The sequence below is a fragment of the Amblyomma mixtum genome, chromosome 5, assembly GCF_055824585.1.
Source record: "Amblyomma mixtum isolate Tamu chromosome 5, ASM5582458v1, whole genome shotgun sequence".
In the NCBI taxonomy this organism is placed as follows: Eukaryota; Metazoa; Arthropoda; class Arachnida; order Ixodida; family Ixodidae; genus Amblyomma; species Amblyomma mixtum.
In genome coordinates, this window is record NC_143016.1 from 109,064,001 (window position 1) to 109,087,104 (window position 23,104).

General features: G+C 49.9%; 1 protein-coding gene across 3 annotated transcripts in view; it reads left to right on the plus strand.

The window, feature by feature from the left end:
• Ptpmeg (protein tyrosine phosphatase Meg) overlaps positions 1–23,104 on the plus strand; it is a 293,236-nt gene that overhangs the window by 23,350 nt on the left and 246,782 nt on the right. The window lies entirely within an intron of this gene.

A 23,104-nucleotide genomic window follows, 5' to 3' on the forward strand; every position in this document is an offset into this window, starting at 1 on the left:
GAGGAGGAAAAAATGAACCTAGAAGCCCGGTTTGATGAGTGTAGAATAATTAGTTAATTAATTATAGTCAGAAATGTGCAAATTGCGTCGAAATAACGCAGGCGTCGATATAGCCACGAGAACGGTGTGACGTCATATCCACCGGAAGTCGTCACGGCATAGTGAAAATTGGCACAGAATGGACGGGAAAACGCCGGATTTGTGTCAAATTAGATGGAGAAATGTGTAATTAAGTGTAATTAACACTTAAGATCCCCGAAAGATGTATAATTTTGTTGTCGATAAAGCCACGGGAACGGTGTGACGTCACATCCACCGGAAGTCGTCACGGCATAGTGTCCTCACTTTCGCCTCTCAACACTTTAGTTGCCAAAGTGTCCTCGCAATTTTTTAGAAAAAGTGGAGCAGGAGAAGTGTTTGCCTGAAGTTGTCGCAGGAGAGTTCCCTCTCGTCGTGTTAGCCGAGATGGGGCGTGATGGAAGGTAGCGTTGGTTTCTGACGGAATAGTGTTAATTCTCGACTCCGCGTACGCTTTGCATCCCATCTAAATGCGTGAGTGGTTGTTGGAAACTCCGAAATTCAATTGGCGAAGAATCAACGGCGCTCGCTATCGACGCTATACCGAATTGTGGCATTTACACTGAGAACAAATTAAAGCTGGGCTGTAGCGGTATATTACCGCGTTATTATGACAAAGTCGCTAGTGTAATCGAAAACAGAAAAGGTAAAAATAAAATGAAACGCGGGTATATCACGTCCATCGGCTGTTTTCGCAAGCTAACCGCGGCGACGTCAAGGCAGCGAGCGAATCTCGGAGGCTAGGCAATGACGTCATTCGCTACGAGACGGTGTTCACGGAGTCCTTTTCAGTCCTGACGCCACGAGTTTGAATCGAACGTGGAGAGAGGGGGTCGGGGGATATGTTGTTTTTAAACCCCGTTTCCTCGGAAATAAATGCCTCCTTTGCTTCCGGTTGAACATAATGTAGTGAGCGAATCTCGGTGGCTGGGCAATGACGTCATTCGGTACGAGACGGTGATCACGGAGTCCTTTTCAGTCTTGACGTCACAAGTTTGAATCGAGCGTGGGGAGGGGGGGGGGGGATAGGTTGTTTTTAAACCCCATTTCCTCGGAAATAAATGCCTCCTTTGCTTCCGGTTGAACATAACGTAGCTGGAAAGAAGAGCACAATCTTATTTTCACTGAGAACAGAAATTGGATGGAGCTGTCCATTTGTCGTGGTTACGCGACGATAACGGCCCGCCGTTGCATTCCTCTTGGATGGCGCCGCGCGGCGCGTCAGGTGCGCCCGCAGAAACCGTTTGCGGAAACGACTTCCGGTGCTTACTCAACGGCGGTGAATGCGGCGACGCTGTTGGAGCAGGCAGCGAGGGGGAAGGGGGGGGGGGAACGGGGGGGAGCGCCGTCGTTCCCGTGCGGGGCACCCGGTGCGTCGTAGCCTTGAAGGGAGATCGGAATTGATGTTCCCGGCGAGCGCCGTTCTCTTTTTTCTCCCCGGTTAATAGAAGGAGCGTAGTCTCTTTTTATTGCTTGTTTATTCTGGTTAATCGAAGGAGCTAGGGGAACACGAAACATTACCTCGTCGCTGACTGGACGCGGGTGCGCGTACGGCCTTTTCTGACACGCTTGGTGGTCTACGCGGTTTTATGTCTAGACTCGAATCCAAAGTGCTTCCTCGCTCGAATGACGATGGTCAATCGCGGCGGTCATTAGCCACGCTACGAGTGAGGTTCGGTCCGTGATCCAACTCCACTACCTCTGGCCGCTTGATCAGCTGCGATCTATTTGATTTCGGCCGCGAGGGACAAAGAAGACACACACATCCGGTTCGCCTTCGTCGCCGGCGTTCCGGCTGTGCTTTTGGAGCCTCTTCCTCGCTAAGTATCATCGCTGGCCTGAATCCTGATTATCGATTTTGTGTAGCGGGGTCTCTGCTCGCGAGATGTGCTGCGCCGCTGCTTGTGTGTGTGTGTGCTGAGTGGGAGTGAAACTGTAGCTGCGCAGTCCGTGGGAAGATGGAGAGCGTCGACTGAGTTCGGCCCCATAAAAATGTAGGCGCATATGCCTGCACTACCTGCATAGAGAGCGGCTCGTTTGTACAAAGCGTACGCGTACAGCGGTTGCGGCAGCAAGGAAGACGCCTCGTTGGCGAGGATGAATGGGGTGATGGTGAGGAAAGGGGGGGGGGGGGGGGGGGACGACCGCGTGTACCGAAACAAAGCATCCGGCGTCGGCCCAATCCTTTGAGATCGGTCACGCATGGCTGCACGGCGCGGATGGTGAGAGCGCCCGCGGCGGGGGGGGGGGGGGGGGGGGGGGGGGGGGGGAATGAATGAATGAAATGCGTTGGCAGTGCGCTGGCCGCCAGGAAACCCGAGTGGGGCGTAAAAGGGGGGCTGCGTGCGAGTGGCGTGTGCGGCGACAGGCAGCGGATGTGGCCCTGTCGCTTTCTGCGGCGCTGCCGCGATTGCCCTGCCGCGGTGTATAACGCCTGGGGGCACCCCGAAGCGCGGCGTTGTAAGCTGTATTCGATTGGGAGCTGGTTGACGGCACCAATCCTGAAACAGTGCCGCTGGTGCTAGCACGGTGCCGAACCAGTTCGGTGGTGCAGCGCTTCAGCAGCGCCACACATCATAGATGCGACAGTTTTCAGTCGATCGCGTGCGTCTGCTCGCTGTGGAGGTGTTTAGTTCTCGCGTGAATTTTTGTGTTGCGGTAGCTTTTGTGCCTAACGAGACTTCAGTCGTCCATGGAGTTGGCGATGGTCCACCATTGTTGTATAGTAGTTCTACTCTTCCGACAGTGAATATGAGGAAACCGACATCCGTGCTGTCTTTTGCCGCAGCTCACTGTTTCGACCGACCGCAATACAAAATGCAGAAGTTTACCTGTTGTTGCGTAGATTTCAACGCCATTTTCTCGCAAAATGGCATCGGACCGGTCGACAACAGCGAAGACCTCCCTCAATTTGCCTTCAGTATTTACGAGCATGTTAGCGTCGTCTGCGCGTCGTCTGCTGAAAGCCGTCTGCACGTGCACAACTTTTTTGCACCTCCTTGGTGGCCGGTGCCATGGTTCCTTAAACCAAAGCGGCACCACGGCTGCACCCAAATCAATCGAGGGCTTTGGTGCAGTGCACCATGAACCGGTGCAGGCGGTGCAGTGAACCACAGCTGAATCGAATGCAGATGTAGTCTCCCTGGAGCAGAGTTGCGCGAAGGTCCGCCATTTTGTTCCAAGCTCTGCGGGAAAGCCCCTTCTCAGTAGCCCCGCGAAAAGGCATTTTAGAGGCACCCCACCTGGTCCCCGTGGGGACTTCACAATAAGCCCCCAGTCAGACAACGAAGCGGACTGTGGTCAAGATGGGGGAGCGACTTGTCACCTCTATGTTCGGTATGAGACGACACGACAAAATACGTCAGCGGTGATCGCCGCTACGCGAATAGCGTTACGAGCGGCGAGGGGAAAACACTCACGCAACTCTGCTCCCTGCGGGCACATATCTTTGGCGTTCTAGAGTCCCGGCGTTCGAGGGTCCCGTTTTCGTGTTTATTAGTTTGTCGAAAGGAACTGCAACCTCTGATAGGGCTGGACACACACCGTCCAATGGCGGCATTTCCATGCACTTGGAAATAGCGCGAATCTTGTGTTTGGCGCTCTTTTGCCCGAGTTGCTCTTGCGCCTTTAAAGCATATAATAATAATCATTATCATCGTGAGAAAGCATGAAAACTTTGTTTCCACAGTACGAGGGCGCTGGTTGGGAACATTGTGTGCCTGTGGAGAAGAAACCTGCAGCTTAACAAGGCTGTTTATGCTCGGCTTGTTGGTTCGAGTCCAAGTGAAATATTAGCGCGTTATTTTTATTTTTTCCGCATTCACAGACAGAAAAGAACTAGCGCCTCTTTCGTTTCTCTGCGTCGTGTGTCGAAGGATATCGCGCAGATACGTGTTCGTTTGGATTGGACTTTGGCGATCCTGCCTTCTTTTTACTTTTTTTTTCGTGCAATGAGCGATGCGACCTTGCTGAGCAAGCGAAGATGGTGGCTTTGAGTCCATGGACAACACATTCGCAATGAAAACTCTAGATTGGGCTTTACGTTGAATTCTGAAATAAAAGTTGAATGTATTTTGACAGTCCGTTGTAGGAACGGTTGTTAAGAGGTAATTGGAGCAGAGTCAGGACAGTGAGAGGACTGTAGTGAGCGACTTTATTTGAGCTAAGACTGTTTCCACCGTCGATTTTGAGCCCCTGGTCCGCGGCCCCGTTGGCTGGGGTCATCCCATTGCTCCACCTTATCGACTGATTAGTGCAGGCAGCCTTCCCTGTCAGAATTGGTTACAGGAAAAATAAATAAATAAAAGGAAGTTTATTTCAAACGAAAATCCATTTACAACGGTACAGTACGCACAATGCTCTAGGACCCATAGCCAGAGGCTAGTTTCGGGTCCATGAGAATAATGTACAATTTAAATATGGCACGCGAAGACGACACATGCGTTCATAAAGTAAAAGTCACATTCTCAACAACTTAGAGATAAACAAGAACAAGCGTACACAATACACACATCCTCACAAAAAGAAAAACAATACACCATAACTTTACATATTCATCAGAAACGTTTTCAAAGATTGCACAAAGTTTCTTTTCAGTTTAATATCGTCAGGTATACCATTCCAAATCAAAACTCCACTGAACTCTATTAGTCTTTGCCCGTAACTATTGCGACACACTGGTAAGTTGAAATGTTTGGCACTAGCCGCCCTAGTTTCCCTTTTAGGTCTGATAAATATGCTATGCGGAAGTGGGTCAATAATTTGTGGGTGTGTTGGAAGTGGGTCATTAACCGGAGCTGGATAGAACTCATCCGAAAATTCAGCTGAGTTAGTGCGCGCTATTAGAACATTTCGCGTAGTTATAGCCCGTTTACGCCCGCTGAGTCCCCGATTTACCGATTTAACCGTGTCCTGCTCTGGCTGCAACCAGATCCCATCGCCACAAATGTCTTATGGCGTATTCTAATCGCCGATCCAGAGCAGATCTCCGAATCCGCGGAGAGTCAAGATATCCGTCGCTGTCCAGTCAGAACTGAGGATCTGAATCCGAATCGTGCATTGAAACACGCCCTTCGGTTTAGCAGAGCTAGTAAAACTTGCTCTCATTGTCGACTGGAATACGCCTGCAATCTCATCTCGCAACGTGACTCTGTGCTGTTCCCTCTTAACGCTTTCCTTCCTTCGGAATCCACCCCGCTATGCCCGCATACTGCACTGTGCAGCAAAGATCCGCCCGTAAGGATACAGTATACAGTTAGACCTCGTTATAACGAAGTTGATAGGGCCCGGCGAGTACTTCGTTAAAGCCGTAGCTTCGTTATAGCCCGTGTTGACCGAGCTTCCAAGGGGGATCGTCGTTCTTTCGTTATATCCATTATTTCATGATAAACCGCTTCGTTATGACAAGGTTCGACTGTAGTGCCTCTCGCGGCGCGTGACGTCATGAGGTCATTGATTGAAGCTAATTGCTTGCTAAGAAGATCTGTGTTAATTAAGCTTCTCGTGCACCTGTGGGAACGTGTGGGCGTGCGAGTCATTGCACGGCAAGCAGTACCGCGTGACAGCAAACTGCCCCTGTTTCATTTTGCTTCCGGCGCTCGCGGTTCTCGAATTTTACCGCCTGCAGCCCGTGTCGATCCGTTGCTTTTGCGAGCGGCGGGCCCTCGAAGGAGAGTCGATAATGCGCGCGAGTATGTTGTGTATACTCCCGCTGGCCAGGGAGGGAAGTTTGAGAGATCCTGCAGCTCGCTCTCCGCCGAGCGAATCTATTTCCGCTGTCTGTGGCGGGACAGCTCACTTTCAGTGCGTGAATGGTGTGGGATAAACGGAGAAGCCGGTGGGCGCGCCGCGCAGCTGTGTTTGTTGTTTCGCGTTGGAAGTGCATGCAGCAGCGTTCCCTGGGCACGCATGCTGGGAGAAATCGATGCGCCGTTCCGGCCCGAGGCGACCTTTCGCTGGACTGTGAGTTTACGACGACTGCGTTCGGCCCGTACTACGTGTGTAGCACCGCGAAGAAGAACAAGAAAAATTTGACATCGACAGGAATTGCATAGCGTGGCGTGACAGCAGACTGCTTTCAGCAGAGCTGCAGTACCCTGCCTTGCTGGCTACGGCGTCGGGTTGCTTAACGCAAGGTTGGGGGTTAGAATGCGGGCCTCTGCGGCCGCATTTAGGTAGAGGCAAAATGCAAATACGTATGCAAAAACGCTGCTTCGTCCTCTTATATTCGCCGTGAATGCATGAATGACTTGAGAGTGAAGAGACAACTATTTTGTCGCTGCCGAAACTAGATTGCAGAAGAAGTTCAGTTATAGAGTCGAACCTCGTTATAACGAAACGGTTTATAACGGAATAGTGGATATAACGAAGGAATGGCGATTTCCCGTGGAAGCTCGGTCAGCACGGGTTATGAGGAAGCTACAGCTGTAAGTAATCGCAGAGCCACATGAACTTCGTTACAACGAGGTTCAGCTGTAGTTACTATTGTCGGGCGCAGGCGAATCGCGTGTAGTGTTCGATTTTCGCTGACGTCTTACGCATCATTGCGAAGGAAGAAAAATAAACGCAACGAAAAATGCTGTTCCACCTGTTTATAACCCGGCGGGGCTGCCGGTCGGTAGAGGCACAGCATGTTTCCGAGACAAGATGATGTCGGTGCGGACGCCCCTAGGGGCGTGAAGGGTGAAGCGAACACAACGGAAGCATTGTTCGTTATCGCGGCATCCTGACCAGCTTTTCCTCCTCTGGCTTCCTTTAGCCAGGCAGTAAACAGTCGCTAAAAGCGCTCCTTGTGTTGCCTGTTTACTATCATCGCCCTTGAGCGCATGCAGTCTAAATTGGGACCACCATTCGGCTTGCCTCCTGTCTAGTCGGTAGGGTAGTAATAGTCTACTTAGTATGCTTTTTTGTTGTTTTGTTTTTGTCCTCAGCTTTCTTATTGTTCCGTTTGGGAGCAGTGCTTATCCTTGTAAGCGTATTGCTTACGTCATTCCACTCATTACTTCAGCGTATTCATAGCTTCGTTGCCTACCGTTAAACCTTGCGCCCGTTTCTCGTGCAAAGTGTTGCATGCTCACGCTGTGAGGCTTAAAATGGTCGCCGACGCTGGACAGTTTTTTTTTTTTTTCGACGTAGAGGTCTAACGTTCTCGTGTTAAAGAAAAAAATAATAAAAACGCTGATGGTGGTCAAATGGACACTGAGGACAAATTGAGGTGAGCCTGTATCTACTAATTACCGCCTGTTTATGACTGCTGGTCTGCGGCTTACACTGAAAACTGGCCTTTTATAAGATTTAAAAGGTTCAAGAATTAGATCCACGTATCGCCACCTTAGGTCGTTTTCTGAGGCGACCTGCCGAGACTTACAATACTTTATAGTTAGGATTCCTACGACTAGGCCACATCGCCATCCGCTTAAAGCATGCTGTCACGGGATCAAGAGTTGTACAGTCTTTGTCAAATGTAACCAGGCTGCAAGATTTGCTTCTCATTTGTATAGTAGAGCCCTCCTGGCTTCCCTAAAGATCAAAAAGTTCTTCAAAGATGAGAACAGGGGTCCTCCTTACCATACTGAGATTTAGAGCTTGAGGGCTGGCGTAATAGCTTTACTATACGACTGAGAAGCAAACCATCCAGCCTGGTTACTTTTGACATAGACTGTACGTCATTGTCAACGTCATGGGTTTGAATTGAGTGGCACGAAAAATTATTTAGTTTCCCACTGCAAGCTTTTCTGCCATAAATGCGCCTTTTGGCGATGAACGAACGTTTACAGACCCACGAAGACGGCAAACGATGGAATTCTGCTTAGCACAAAAATTGAATGGAGTTGCCTTCGGTGTCCTGCCGAGTTGCGGCCTGGAAGCCATTTCCTGCAACGGCTTGCATCAGGCGTAACGCTCCTCAGCGCTAACATAGTCGTTAGGGACCGGCTAAGTGCTCCATAGCGGCAGACGTGGTAAGTACGTGAGCTGGCTGGAGTGGCATGCTAGGCTCATAACCAGGCAGACCTCTCCTTTGTTCATTAAAGTCTCTCTCTACGTGAGCTGGTGAGGAATGAGTAGCCAGAACATCGAATACATTAGCGGCTTGCTTGTGTTGGTTTTATGGTTTTATGGGGTTTAACGCCGCAAACCGACTCAGGCTATGAGAGACACCGTATAATGGAGGGCTCCTGATAATTACGACCACCTGGGGTTCTTTGGCGTGCACTGATATCGCGCAGTACATGGGCCTCCAACATTTCGCCTCTATTGAAATGTGTCTGCTGCTGCCGGGATTGAACCCGCGTCTTTCGAGTCAGCAGGCGAACACCGTAACCACTGAGCCGCCGCGACGGCTCATTAGGGACTTGCAGTTTGGATAATTCGCTACGCAAGCGGTCGCGTGCGTGCGGCCTGGAGTCCTCGCGCGCAAGTGCGGCGGAACACTGTGCGACATGGCCGTTGTCGCTGACGTCACGTTTAGGGCCTGGGCGCCGTGAGAAGCGGCTGCCGTGACATACAGCCTCGCGCGCGCTTTGTTGATCCGTCATGGAAGATCGCGCCAGACGCCTGTCACAACTATTAGCGCACCCGTGAACCGCGTTCACGTCACGACTGCGTCACACGTAGGCTGCTGCTGCTGCTATTTTCCGAGGCCGTATACCGTATGGCTTATTTACGCACTCGCGCTCCACCGACATCTCTGTTTGTTTACCCAAGTGCGCTCGCCCTGAACGTTCGTCTGAAAGCATATTGCGTCACCAGCAGCCGTGGCTTGTACACGCTGCCAAGGCGCAAAAGGGAAAGGGAAACAGTGAAGAAAAAAAAGAGCCAGATACAGTCTTTTAAGCTGAAGTGAAGCGCGCGAGTGCGTAAACGAGTGTGTAGCCGCGTTGCTTTTGATGCTCGTACGCGGCCGTGTCCTCCGGCTGGACCGTTGACTGCGCGCGTGTCTGGGCGTCAGTCACGTAGGCCATCGTCGCGTTCTCCGAAGAGCGCGCTCTTGCGTGAAGCATCGTCTCGCGGCACGCGACAACGCGAGCTGCAGGTGCTCTTTAGCCCCTCTTTTCCTCTCTCTCTCTCTCCGATCCCTCTTCCTCCTGCTCTCTTCATCTTTCTCTCTCACTCTTCTCTCTCTCTCTCTGTTACCGTCTGCTCTTAGCAAACCTTACTCTGAGGGACGCTGTTGCTGGTTTGCATAACCGCCACCGTGCTGTGTAGGCGTGCAGGGCCACTTGAGTTGTTAAATCCCGGCTCCCTTCGCCTCCTTCTCTTTTTCCCACCTCCGGTCGCCATTTTGGGCCCTGTTGCGTCTGTTCTGACTCTCGACTAGCCCAGCGGCGCGAGCTCGCCTGCATACTGTGCGCCTTGTGGCGCTGTGATTATCACCGCCGCGATTATTCGAGTTCCGGCTGTCGCGAGCGGCGCCGAGACTGCCTGGCGACGCGCCAACGGCTGTGGCCCTTTGTCTGTCTCTCTCTAGCCTCTGCGCATTGTCTCTCTGTCTGCTCACCGGGCTAATGAGATAAAAAAGGAACTGTGTATAAGGAAGCTGCTGTGGCAGAGGCAGGCTTCTTCAGCGCAGGCTATTTACAGGTGTGGCTTTCGAGTGTTACCTCTTGAACAGATGGTTTTAAGGCGAAAGCCTTTAATGCCTCATCGTTGTCGACAGAAGGTTGTCAGCAGAGGTGTCACGCTTTTCAGTGGGTCGAAATGTTTACGTCGTCAGAGTGCGCGGATTCGAAGTAATGAGGTCACCCACGGATGCCTGACGCCCCCTTTTGGAGCAGACGATGACTAATAACGGCCATTTAAGCTGAAAATTGTATTCAGCAAAAAAGTCAAGTTGCGGTAACCACGGTACCTTTAAGTAGTTCGTGCCTTGCACGCCCTGACGCGGATATTGCGTCGTCGCGACTTCATCCTCTCGGAATCTTGGATTATTTCGAAGAAACTAGTTCGCAGGGATGCGTTTGAGACGAAACGCTGGTCTTTCTTTTTTCCCCTCTTCTCCAAAGATATATGCGCTTCAAAGAACGCGCATGAAACTCGAGTTTCTTCACGGCTGTCTGCAGTGGCAGCTTTGAGAAAGAATTTCAAGCATTTTGGGTCGCGATGCTCTTCGTGGCTAACTCCTGTTGCCCAATCATATGCCCGCGTGTCTTTCTGCAACGTTGCGCAATGCTAAAAAAAATGGAAGAAAGCAGACGACACATGAATATGAGACGTTCCGCGCAGGAGTGTCATATTTGTCTCGCGCTTTCTTTCATTTGCTGAACAATCGTTTCTCAAGGTGCTGGTCCAAAGTAATAAGAACAGTAACCAGAACAACACCAAAAAAAAAGGGGAAAAAACCTTTTCTGCATCTTGAGACGTGAAGTTTCTGAATGTTACGTAATTCGCGAGACATCCGTGATGCCATTCTTCCTTTCTTCCTTGCCGGAGGATGCGTAATAGACGAACAATGAGTGCAAAGCGAAACAGCTGCCAGAAGTTTGTCTGGATTTGCTTTAAAAAAATGGAAAAATTAAAGAAACAAGTCCTGTGGGCGTCCCGCAGCTACCTATTGTTTCATATAGCATTCTGCTAGCTACGTGCATGCGTTTCATCTATACCTGCTCGTTTTTTTTTTCTGCTTTTTCCTTTATTGTATTGGGGCGACGTTCCCCATTACAGATGTCTGCTCTGTCCTTCCTGGTGTAGGAATAATGCACGACAGGGCGCTTAAGCAAGCCTGCCGGCTGGCAGAGTGCAGGCAGCGTGTGTATGCCACGCACTGGTCTGTGCCGCGAATTGCATTATACAGCGCGCACTGTCCTCCGCGTAGCATTTGCATTTCAAAATGTCTCATTTTGGGGCGACGACACATGCATATGCGCCGCGTGGCCTGCCTGCCTGCCTCGTGTGCGCTGTTTCTGGAAACGAAAGGGAACCCCTGTCGTCGTCCATTTCCTGCTGTTGTCTCCCGCGCCCTGCGCATTCGTATCACGCGGTCTCACGACTGCACACGTCGTTGTTCTCTCGCGGCCACCTTGCTTCTCCTTTTTTCCTTTCTTTTTTATTTTGCGCTTTGGTTGCTGTGTCGCGCAGTCTGCTGACAACTTTGCATACGCGTCTCGGCAGCATAGTGCGATGTTGCGCGGCAAAGGCGCTGCATTTTTTTTGTACGTTTTCTTTTGTATCGGATTTCGAATAGGAGCTGACACCAAAAAGTACGTTTCTGTGACCCGCGTTCAGTTTTCTCTCGCTTTTTGTTGTTGTTGTTTACCCTTTCTACACTCTTCTCTGATTGACAATAGTAATATCCCCCCCCCCCCTTATCGATATGGGTCCGTTCTCTACAGCTTCCTTTTACAGCGCTTTCCTTTAACGTCTTGTCTCTCGCTTTCGCGTAGCGCACATGTTGTCCGTTCGCTATCACGTGACCGTCCTCACAGCTAGCTGCGGCGGCGTGGCAGTAGAGGAGCAGGGGTCACGTGACTCGTTGCTGGCTGAGCGCGGCGTCACTCAGTCGTTCGCTACCGCGGCAGAGAAAGTGGCTCGCCCGAAGCAGTACTCGGAGGAACTTCGGAAACGTTGCCGCGAACACGAGCGACGACGAGGACCAAATGAAGATCCGAAGCTGCACGCCCTCGTGAGGCGTCGACGCCGAGAGGTTCCTGACGGGCGAGCTCACGGTGCGGGGAAAAATGATACAAAGACGACGGGACCGGGAGGTGCGTGCCCGTGAAACCGGAGCTGCCGGACCTAAGAGACAAGAGAACCACGATGGTGTCGCTTAGGCGTTTGGGCGTCATTTCAGCGCCAGCCTGTCCGAATTTGCATCATCAGTCAGCGACGCTGCCACAAAGGCAGCGTCGTGGTGGTACCTGTGCGCTGAATTTTTTTTTTATTTGATACCTCAAAGGCCCCTGGTATGGGGCATTACATGAGGGATGGGCATGACAGTTAAACAATAATGGTCTTGATGGCGTTCTTAAAATGGATGGCGTTGATGTGATGCACGGCGTCCTGTGGTAGATCATTCCAGTCCCGGGATGACGTGACGAAAAAAGATCGAGAATGAGTGGTAGTTCTTGCGGTGTGGGCGTAGACGGCCTTATGGTGGTTAATACGGCTTGAGAGGCGATAAGCCGGTGATATGACCGATGCTCCTAAAGATGAATGATAAAACATATGAAAGAGGCAAAATCGAGAAATTTTTCGTCGCGTTTCAAGGCTAGGTAAGTTAGCTCTAGATTTTAAAGCAGACACACTAGTGTAGTACGAATAATCAGAATAAATGAAGCGGATAGCTCGATTTTGTATTTTTTCTAAGGTTAAAGAGAGGTTAGACTGGTGTGCTGAAGCATATTCTAGTTTAGGACGGACAAAAGTTATATATGCTAATGATTTGATGGATGGGGTGGCAAATCGTAGATTACACCGTATGAGACCAAGGGTACGATTAGCCTCGTTAGTGATGTTCGTGATATGAGATGACCATGTTAGGTTTTGCGTTACAGTAATACCCAAGTACTTACAGGAAGAGACGGACGACACTTCTGAACCGAAAAGAGTGTATTTAGAAGGAGTATGCATCTGACGACGATGGAACGAAATCAAACTAGTGCCTTATTCATCACTAACTCTCACTTATTCATCCATACCCCCCCCCCCCCCCCCCTCCGCTAATGAGGCGGGGAGGGGATGTCTGGTGACTATCTGGCGCTGAAATTCTCAGCATCTTTGGTGACCGCCTGACAGTTTCTGTGCTTGTTCAGAAGGGTAGCGGATCGGGCTAGTTGGTGCAGATTTGACATTTTTCAAGCGCTACGACAACGAGGACGATGAGGGAACAGACAAGGACTGTGCTTGTGTGTCACGCAAATCGCACCGTTAACAACTGCGTAATAAAAGTCGCTCGTTGCAGGGGCGGACAACAGTGTTGTTGGCGGCGACAGGTGGGCGGAACGTTCCCGTTGTGCATGGCTCCTAATGTCGCGCTCCATCCAGCATGCGCTTATGCCGATCGATTCTCGTGATATGGGGGATGGTGCCGAACACCGTTTACCGCAGTGGAGGACAAGGGATTGTGAAGAGGCGCGTTACATATTTTGCAGCGCACTGTCTTTCTTTTTTTCTTCAAAACCGAATGCGTATAGAACAGGCGCTTGCAGCTCTGTGCGTCTTTGTTTCCTGTGCTGCCTGCTTGGGATCTAAGGAAAACAAAAAGAAAAAAAAAGCATCAGAGCGTCGCGGCGTAAAAGAAAACCCATTGAAGTTGTCAGGGTGATTGATTAAGACGTTATTGTGCTGCTTGTCTGATTTTCTCGCATGTTTCTCGCTTTAAATTTTTTTTTTTTTTTCAAATATTAAAACCCGAGCGTGCCCGGCTTTATTGGCGCGCTTGCCCTCCTTTGGCTTGACAAGTGTCTGTCGACGAAGTTCTTCGCTTCAGCCTCGAGCCCTCCTTGGTTCGTTGTCATGGCGATAGGTCTCCGCTGGCCCATTTTAAGTATTTTCGCCGTCTTGCGCGCATGTCATCTCTTCTGTTCCTCCAAGCTTTTCGTCCTATTTTCTTTCTTTCTTTCTCTCTTGCTCTCGAGTTCGGTCATCCCGCGTCTCGTCTCATTTTGCATTGTCCCTTCTCAATTACGCCCTGGCAATCTTTGCGCTCCGCCGCTCTGTAGGAGGTTAACGAACTTGCCGCGAGGAGTTCGCGTTGCATGTTTCGTTACTTACGTTCATTAGCCCCGCATATGGGAGCGCTGCCTGCCGGTTGACCTCCCCCGATTCGGCCTTTTTTGGAGTTTGGTGTCCTCTGGATTCGGTGAGCTCGGCTCGGCTCGCCGGACAACGACCCCCCTCCCTCCGTACGTAGGAGGAGAGTCGCCGTGGCGTATACCTGACATGATGGAGTGGCTGTTTCACCGAGGACTTATTTGGTGGAGATAATAGGATAGTGTCGGATGGAGTTTTCGCGATCGCAGAGGCCGTTCGCCTTCCCCCGCAGCATACTTGCGGTTGGCAGAAATATAGAAAAGGGCGGTCGGAGGTGATGCAAGAAAAGTCATGGACGGTCGGAGTACGAAGAAAAGTGCCCTGGTCTCTCTGAAGTGTGGAAACGGAGTAAAAAATGATAAGGAAAAAAAAAGATAAATTTTGAGGTGGGATTAAGGAATTGGTGTAAGCAAAATAAGTGGCTGTTGTGGCGTTGGCAAATACGTATACTATAATTGGGTGCAACTCGAGAACGAAGCGGCGAATTCCCCTCAGAGGATCCCCTCCAACCAATGACGTCGACCGATTCTCCCCCATGACCTTGAACCTGCCAGCGTGATATCGCGGGGGGTGGCAGATGAAAGGTGAATAAGCATGGATGGCTTAATCGGATTCACCCCGGCGTCATGAAAATGCGTCGACGCCATTGGCTGGATCCATGGAAGGCCTTAGGTATCGGCCGCTTTGTTCTTTAGTTGTATCCGACTATAGTGCTCTGCACTGATGCTATTCATTGCTAGCGTAGCTTATCTTTGTTTTCCCGACTTGCTTTCCAAGTCGAAGCATTTCTCGAGTGTGAAAACGGGCGTAATAGTTACGCTTATGCCAATATATAGCTGAGAGTTATGTGCGTATATCATCGTGAAGGGGAGTTCAGATAAGCCAGCACGTTTTCTTTGTCTTGCTTGTAAAAAAAAATAAAAAACGAGGTTTTTTTTTTAGTAGCGAACGAGGTTAAGACATAACTATCCAGGGAGTTTTTTTTTCTCTGCGTTTTATTTTGAGCGCGCCGACAACAACCCAGGCGAAAAAGACCAGCCAGGAGCTAGACATTTCTTTTTGCTCTCGCAGTGCTTATAGGCGCCTCTACTTCTCTGACATGGAGACATCTCTGTCTGTATCGTCGGGAGTACGTGTTCACAAAGCCTTATTCTTTTGCGTTTCGTTTCGTATAGCCCCCTCTTGCAGCGCTGCTCAAGCAGCAGGCATCTTCGATCAATGAAGAGCTCGCCTGGCGTTACATTGTTTCATAGCTCACCGGGTTACTGTTTGTTATTGGAAGCGAAAAGAACGCAGTAGATGACTACAAGCTATCTGGATTGTCTCAAAGTCCTTTTTTTTCTGTTTTAATTTTAATCTCAGACACCCGATGCAATTGAACGTCCTGCTCTTTTTCGATCCGTCCTGCTTCGGCGACCGCAGAGCTTTCTAATTTATTACGCTTACAGACCGGCGCGGTGGCTCAGTGGTTATGGCGCTCGATTGCTGAGTCGAAACATGCGGGTTCGATCCCGGCCGCGGTGGTCGCATTTTGATGGAGGCGAAATTCTAGAGGCCCGTGTACTGTGCGATGTCAGTGCACGGCAAAGAATCAGAGGGGGTCGAAATTTTCGGAGGCCTTCACTATACGGCGTCATTCATAGCTTGAGTCGAATTTGTGTGTTAAACCCCCATAAAACCATAAAACCTTATTAGGCCTCCTAATGATAGAAACAGCGCGACATACGTTACGAAGCTGCATGCGCGCTGCATGGTGCCGGTGATGTTATGGTGAGGAACTGAAGAGCGCAGTAACTATCTCCCTCTCGGTGGACTCATCAGCCAAGCCGAGAGGGAAGGAAGGAAGATGGGAAAGGGAGGAGGCAGAAAGAAGTGTCGCCGCGATGGAAGACCTCTTACTAATTTCTACCACGTGGGGTTCGTTGACATACGTGCACCGACGTCGCACAGCACGTGGGCGTTTTTCCCTGTCTCCTTCATTGAAACGTGACCCTAAGCTGGTGGGATTCGATCCCACGACCTCATGCTCAGCAGCCGAATGGTTAAGCCCGTGGTGTCATGGTCACTTGTGCGGAAGTGACAGTCCATAACCGTCCGAAGTTTTTTTTTTCTTTTCCCCCGGGCGCCTGAATGACTGCGGTCTGTATCGTTCGTCCGAGGGATCGACGCTTCGACAGCAGACTCGTACGTTAATTCTCGTGTGTTCCTTTCTATTCTCTCATCGGATATTTGTTGAGGTGGTCACTGCGCGGGTAAATTATTCCAGGCAAAAAGTGTCATGCACACTGCCAACCCTTTTAAATTCATTCCATAAATCAGGCATAGATTTGCATACAATTTCTGTACGAACCCTACGCAAACATTTCATTAACAATCCTTGCTTACAATAACAACTAAAAATGTTATCTTGCTTTTTGTTATTTACCTCTTCTGACTATCAAGTGTGCCTGCATTAATTTTGAATATTGTGCTTTCTGTGAGTTTTTTTTTGTTGTTGTTCTTTCGCTGCCTGCTTTGTAGGGGGGCTGCAGGCTTCAGTCAAGTCGCTTGTTGTCAAGCGGCTTTTATGCGCAGTCTCTCCCATCACTGATGGAAATAAACAAATTATTAAAAACGCGTGATACAGCCACTGCTTGCTCCTCAACGCGTGTCTGGCTTCACTTGCTCCCCATCAGCCAGTCACTGTGCCTTCGCGCAGCATATTACTGCGGCGTTCTGGCTCTGTTTCAGCGGACATATTAGGCAGCTTCCATTCCAAGCCACATGGATTCCAAGCACGCCCGCGTGCTGAAAGTTTCTAAATCGAGGCCAGGAGATTACCTTTTCTTAATACTTGCAAATTCATTTCTTCATGTTCTACCGATTTTTCCACTGATGTCATCAAGGTGCATTTTGGCCGGTTTGGGCACGACGCGGAAATTTAGCGTCTCCAGCGACTTCAGTACTGTTTCGTCGCCGTGCGAAGAAGCCTGGCTTCCGAACCCCGATCATGTATCACAGCTGCCCTCGATGTGGCTAGCTCTGAGACCACATGTGTTTTGATATAGTAGAGGACCTTTTGCGTCTGTGTGTTCAACTCCGCGGTGGTGTCAGTCATGGGACTTCTGACGGAACGCTGAATCTTAAAGGGACACTGAGGAGAGCACTATTAATATTTTTTTTATAGTAAAATCCGATAGTTCGGCATGTCATGGCTTTGTTGCCACTTGGCCGGCAGCGAAAGATGCATTTATTTCTAAGAAATTTGGATTCGAAGTTGAAAAAGTTTTTCCCGCCGCTCTGATTCAAACTTGGGATTCGTCTATGACGACAGAGGACTAAGAGACGTGAAACATGACGTACACATGACGTAACACAGACTCCGTGATTTCTGGGTGCCAGCAGTGCGGCCTAGCAGCAGCCGAAAAGAAAGCTACCGCCGGCCGCACGTTGAAGGCATCTATCGGCTATTGCGGCCGTCGCTACAGTCGCTTCGGTTACGTTTGCACTGGCGTTTTGCCAGCGTTACGATGGATCTCGTTCTCGAAGTCGTCAACGAAGTTCTCGCAAATAGACACCTTTAGCATACCGTGTACCTTGTTACCGCTAGCGGAATACCGGGAGCCCGCCTACCGCCGGAAAACAGGCGCTGATTTGTCCCGATGCTTCAGGAGCGCGCGTAGCAGCCGGGCACGTGGCGCCATCTGGCGACGTCAAGGAGATTTGCGCATGCATTGGCTGCGCCTCAGTGATGCATGGTTTCTCGGTTCCTGGAGTTGCTAGAACCATTCGTTCTAGCAACACTGTTTTGGCCTATGATCTCATCACGCTTGTACTTGCGAGTTTGGCCTGTGGCGGCGATACCTGTATTTTGGTTCTTGCTCTTTTCTACGTTACAAGAGCTTTGTTGTCAGTATGAGTGGCGTTTTTGTAATCAGGAGCTGGTATTCTGTCGATACAAGCCAACTTCAATTTCTCCTCAGTGTCCCTTTAAGGACTCAGTTTTTTTTTTGTTTTCGGCGCAACGGAAAGCTTTTGTCTAAGGTGCTGTATTCCGCAATGGTTTTATTGTAAAAGCTGTAGGAAATTTTTACCGATTATTTTTAAATCTGCATGCCCCCGGTTTTATGTATCCCAATGCTGGAAACCGTGATCAGCGAGCGCGATGGCGATCGAACGTCGGTAAAAGTGCTGTAAAAAAAAAAACTAATAAAAGTTTCACCCGCCAGCCAGTAATAAAATATGTTTACTAGATGGAGTAGCGTCCATTTCAGTTTCCATACCCAGGGCTGTTACTTCAGAGTGATTTAAGCCTCAGTCGTCGACGAAAGTTTTAGTAGACCGTGGTCGCCGCTCTGTCCACGGAATTTAAAACGCTGTGGCGGCGTCTATAGTTGCAAAAGTCGACGGCGATGCGAAAAGAGCATTGATTTTCATCGAATGGCGCACTGGAGAGAGTGTAAACTATAATAAAACATGACGAACGCTCGTGAAAAAAAAAACGCTGTGCACTTAAACAAATAAGCGATATTTTACCGAGATGTGGCCACGTGGTAGACTGCAGTGATAATATCGAGCTTCGCCGCAAGATGGCAGTTTATGCGATTCTCAGTGCCAAATAAAGGTTATAAATCTTTATTTATTTGATATCGCAGTGCTCAATTCTTAAACTTTGAGACACGTTCTTTTCATAATCACACGACACGTTACGTTTTGGTCAGCGTTCGGTCCCTTTAGTTAAGCTTTCTGCATCTGCCCACGGTACTTACGATAAAATAAAGTAGTTATAGACAGAGAGGGAGAACTATACTCGTTGAGGCCGGCCCGAATTTGCCATGCTTGGCGGATACGAACCCGTTTCGTCGAAGGGTTGCAGCTCATTCTTGGAACCAACTGCGGCAACAGACGGAAAAAAAAAAGAGGGAAAACGATAAGAAGAAAATTTATGTGCGCGGTACTAATGTATTTTCCTTGCCAGCGGTGGTTTACAAAGCGGCGATAATGCCGAGAAGCGTAGCGATAGCGTCGAGCCTGAAGTGGAACCCCTATACCTCTTTATTCCAAATCCGGCCTTCCGCCGGTTGGGCCGTTAACCCGATTTTTTTTCTTTTTTTTTCCCAGCGTGCTATTACGTTGAAAGGATGTTATACCTCTATGTACAGGGGCTATTTGCAAAGCTATCAGGAAGCGCGGTGGTAAAACGGTATGTCAACGTGAAGTATACGTCGGCACAATTTCGCAGTAAGGCAGGGCTGAGCTATAGTCGTCAGTAGGGAGTGCCAGACTGCCAGTTCTGCTTGCAGGCTGTTAGATCGGGCTTTCCCAGAGCTAAACGCAGTCGTCTGGCTAAAGCGGGATTTGTATGAAGCAACAGACTCGCAGCTGCCGTCCGACATACGGCTTCTCGGTATATAGGCTCAGCAGTCCTACAAGGAAGGAACGAACGTATAAGCGTGCGCCAACTGAGCACAAGTAATTTGATCAGCAGCTGTGTGCTCATACGAAGAAGCTATTAGCGCTGGCGCTGCGGGCTGTGCATGTGGAATAGCTGAGCACACAGCACGAAAAAAAAAATGGCTGTGATAGCGGTTGACTAGCACAGCGGATGCCGATTCGCGCTGCATACGCGAGCTGGGTCATGCTTGCTTCGACTTTCGGCTGCGGGATATGCTGGGATTAACGATGTTATTGCATTTCGTGCAGGCTAGCCGCCAGCGATGATGGTGATAAGGGACTGTGATTAATGAGACGATTATGACGCTGGATGAGTCGTTGTTCCGTGCTGGAAAGAAGTATATTTGTTACTGCCATGCCGTCTTAACTAGCACGTTAAAGATAATTCAAGTGTAGCTGCGTCTTAGAAATCATGTCTCCGGATATATAGATGGGATTCAGCTTGTGCGCAGATTCTATTTACGACCCTCTCGATGCGTTTCTTCGTTTCCTTGAGGGCTCGGGAAACCTTCGGGAAGCTGCCCTGATACATAGACACCGTACTTTTGGTTGCATGTTTTCTTCTTTGTAATGACGTGTAAAACGTTTGCAGTAGTATACACAGATTACCACCTGGTATTCGCCTACGACCGTTAAAAAAAATTAAAATCTGATTTCTTCTCTCACCTGTTTCAGTTTCAACAGCCGAGCGAAGGCCTGTAAAAAACCTGCGATATAAGAGCTGCTGCGTCGTTTTAATTCGCTAGAACGCTAAAGCCAGCCTGACTCAAGAGCCATAATCAGAACGAGTGAAGAAGCAGAGGTATAGTCATAGTCATCGTTCGGTTTTGAAACCGAAAGCGAAACAGGGCAGAGAGAAAATCCAGTTGTAAATTATTTAGGGGTCGCATGCGAATACCAGGTGGTGATCCATGTGTAGTAATGTCTTACGCATCATTGTAAAGAAGAAAACATGCAACCAGAATCGAGTGTCTATGCTCCCTTAAATTCAACGTGGCATTCAACGTAGTAGAGTCGCTCGATCTTTTTTCTAACCCGAATTCTAAGTCTAAGTTATTTCTATCGTATTTACCTATGCGAAGTGTGTAGCATGTTTTTAGCCTTTCCTAATTAACGTTTTTCGATGACTACTGTTTATGTCTATTCGCATTCATTTTCGAAATTGCTGTGTGTTTAGTGACTGCTCAAAGGTTGCTAATACTTGTGTGTTCCTTTATTTTTTTTTCTTGACCTGTCAAACACTTGTGCCACAAAGGTATCGTATGACTGCCAATTTGTAAGGGGGCAGGACACGCGTCAAGCCGTTGTCACAACATTTGGTCCTGTCTCCTCCTCTAAAAAAGTAAATTAAAAGGAATTGAATTGGATTGAATTAAAACGCAATGTCGATCTGCAGTGGAAGCCACGTTGCGGGGCTGGAGGCGAGCGGTCTCAAGCCTCGTTTACATGAACCCGACAGCGGCTGGCCGAGTCAGGGGATCGAGTTGAGCAACGTCAGCCCAGCTCGACGACTGCGTGTTTACATGAACTCGATTTTAGCGAGTCGAGACCGCTTCAACTCTAGCGACATCAAACGTCAAACACCGCAAGCGGGAGGGGGCAGTGGCAGCCTCCAAGATGGCGGTACTGTACCGCTGTCTCGGAGGCGCGACGGCGCAGGCGAAAAACAGGTTCGCTTTTAACCTCTCCCCTCCCCCGCTATCCCGACTCTTCGACACCATGCTTTTAGAAAGGTGGATCAAGCGAGTTAACCTACCCCCTGCAGGCGAGTTAACTCGACTCGCTCTCCCGCTTTTTTAACTCGACCCGACAGCGTTTACATGAACCCGACAAGCAAACTCGACTCGACTCTATCGAGTTCATGTAAACAGGCCTTCAGTCCGAGAAGCCGAGTAGCAAGACACGGCGGTTCTGAAAAGGAAAGGCGCGACTCGTCCTCTACTCCCTTCCTCGACTTCCTTCCTCGATATTTTCCACTTTCCCTCAAAACGTGCACTGGAGTTGACTTATGCCGCATTCATGTAAACGCCACTTGTGACCGATCGACCTGCAGCTTGTGGGTGGTGTAATGCGTAAATGTTTAGCACGCTTGTTCTCCGGGGAAAAATTTTCTCCCACACGTTTTGGAGGAGCCTGAATTCCATGTTGGAGTACAGTTTTTTTTTTTTTTTTTGCGCACAGCAGCGCCTATACTTTTTGGCGCGCGTAGATGTTGGAGACAAGTGCATTTTCGAATTGCGACGTCCCCACGCGCGCGGGAGGGGAGACGGCGCAAGTAACGCGATTGCGAAGTAGCGTGCAGACAAAAAGGGGCTCTTGGAAAGAAAGGCAAGGGAGGGAGAGTGAAAGAGAGAGAAAAGAGGCGCGGCAGCCGGCCATGCGAAATGCTTTCGGAGTGACGGAGCCATCGGGTTCCGCCGCTGCTGTGCTACGTCTGGAAAATTGCGTGCAGCACTGCGGGAGAGGCTCGAGCGTGGGCTTTTTCTTCAGCCGACTGCTCGAACAAAGACCGGCTTTGTCGCGGACTGAGAAGGAATTGCACCGACGACTTGAATCATTGCTCGAATCCGCTTCTTTCGAAGAGTATATAGGACGTCGTGTCAAACGAGAAAACTCCAGAGCCTTCATTATAGTTGGGGGCAGGGATGTACAAAGGTAGTTCAGAGAAAGCGGGGGGGGGGGGGGGGGGGGGGGGATCGTGTGATCTCGCTGGGGAGGGAGCTCTACGTTCTAGCGGTGGTGTCCTGCTGTGGCCATTTGAGCTGCACGCTAACAGTGCTGCACTGAAATTCGGTGAGTAGTACAGGGGTTTGCGTTCGGGTTCTCCTTGGCTGCCTCTTTCTCTATTTTTTTTTGCTCTTTTCTCAACGCGCTTTTGCGCCGTGCCGAAAAGAAAGAAATGAAGGGATATGAAAAACAAAAGAACGATCGGCTCTCCAGTCGAAGGGACGCTCTCCTGAAAGGCTGGCTTTCCCGCGTGATTTTCGGCCCCTCTTTCCGGAACGACGCCGTCGGATCTTCGCGATATGGCGCTTGCGCACGGAGCGAGTTGAAATGTCGGGACAGCTACGGTTTTCTTCGGTCTGCGAGTCCATTTGCGTCCGCGGTCCCGTATCGTTTATATCGGAAGTAGCTGGGACTGGATACGACGCACAATCAAGTAGCAGCAGCAGCCGGCTTAAGCTAGGAGCGGTCTCAGTTCCGCCGGCGCTGATGCGTATCTGTGCGAGATGCGAGTGGCGTTTGTTTTTCTTCTTTCCCACCTTCGTGCGCGGCTTTTGGCTTGTGCGCAGTTCGCTGCCGTCCGTTCGAACTCCGTTATTCTTTCGTGGTCCGCGTTGCATTTGGGTATTTATGCCATGGTCTGTTTCTCGCCGTGGTTGTCGAATCGACCACCTCCGTTTCGTTGTTATCGCTATCGGCTTGGGAAAGTGCCGTCCTGACCACTATATCCTAGCCGTCTTGGTGGCTCAGTGGTTATGGTGCTCGGCTGCTGACCCGAAAGACGCGATTACGACGCCGGCTGCGACGGCGTCCGTGTACTGTGCGATGTCAGTGCACGTTAACGAACCCCATGTGGTCCAAATTATCCAGAGCTCCCCAACTACGGCGTCCCACATAGCCTGAATCGCATTGGGACGTTAAACCCATAATCCAAACCAAACCACTATCCTTGCTACGTCGGTCTGATCATTGTACTGTATTTTATCTTGGACACCTTGCTACTGGCTCAAGTGTTTGTCAAAAGCCCTATGTGGCTCATTAGCAACAAAACCCGGCATCGTTGTCGGCGTCCAGGAAAAGTGGTCCAGAAAGCTCCCAATGACGTCGTCAGCGAAGAAAAAAA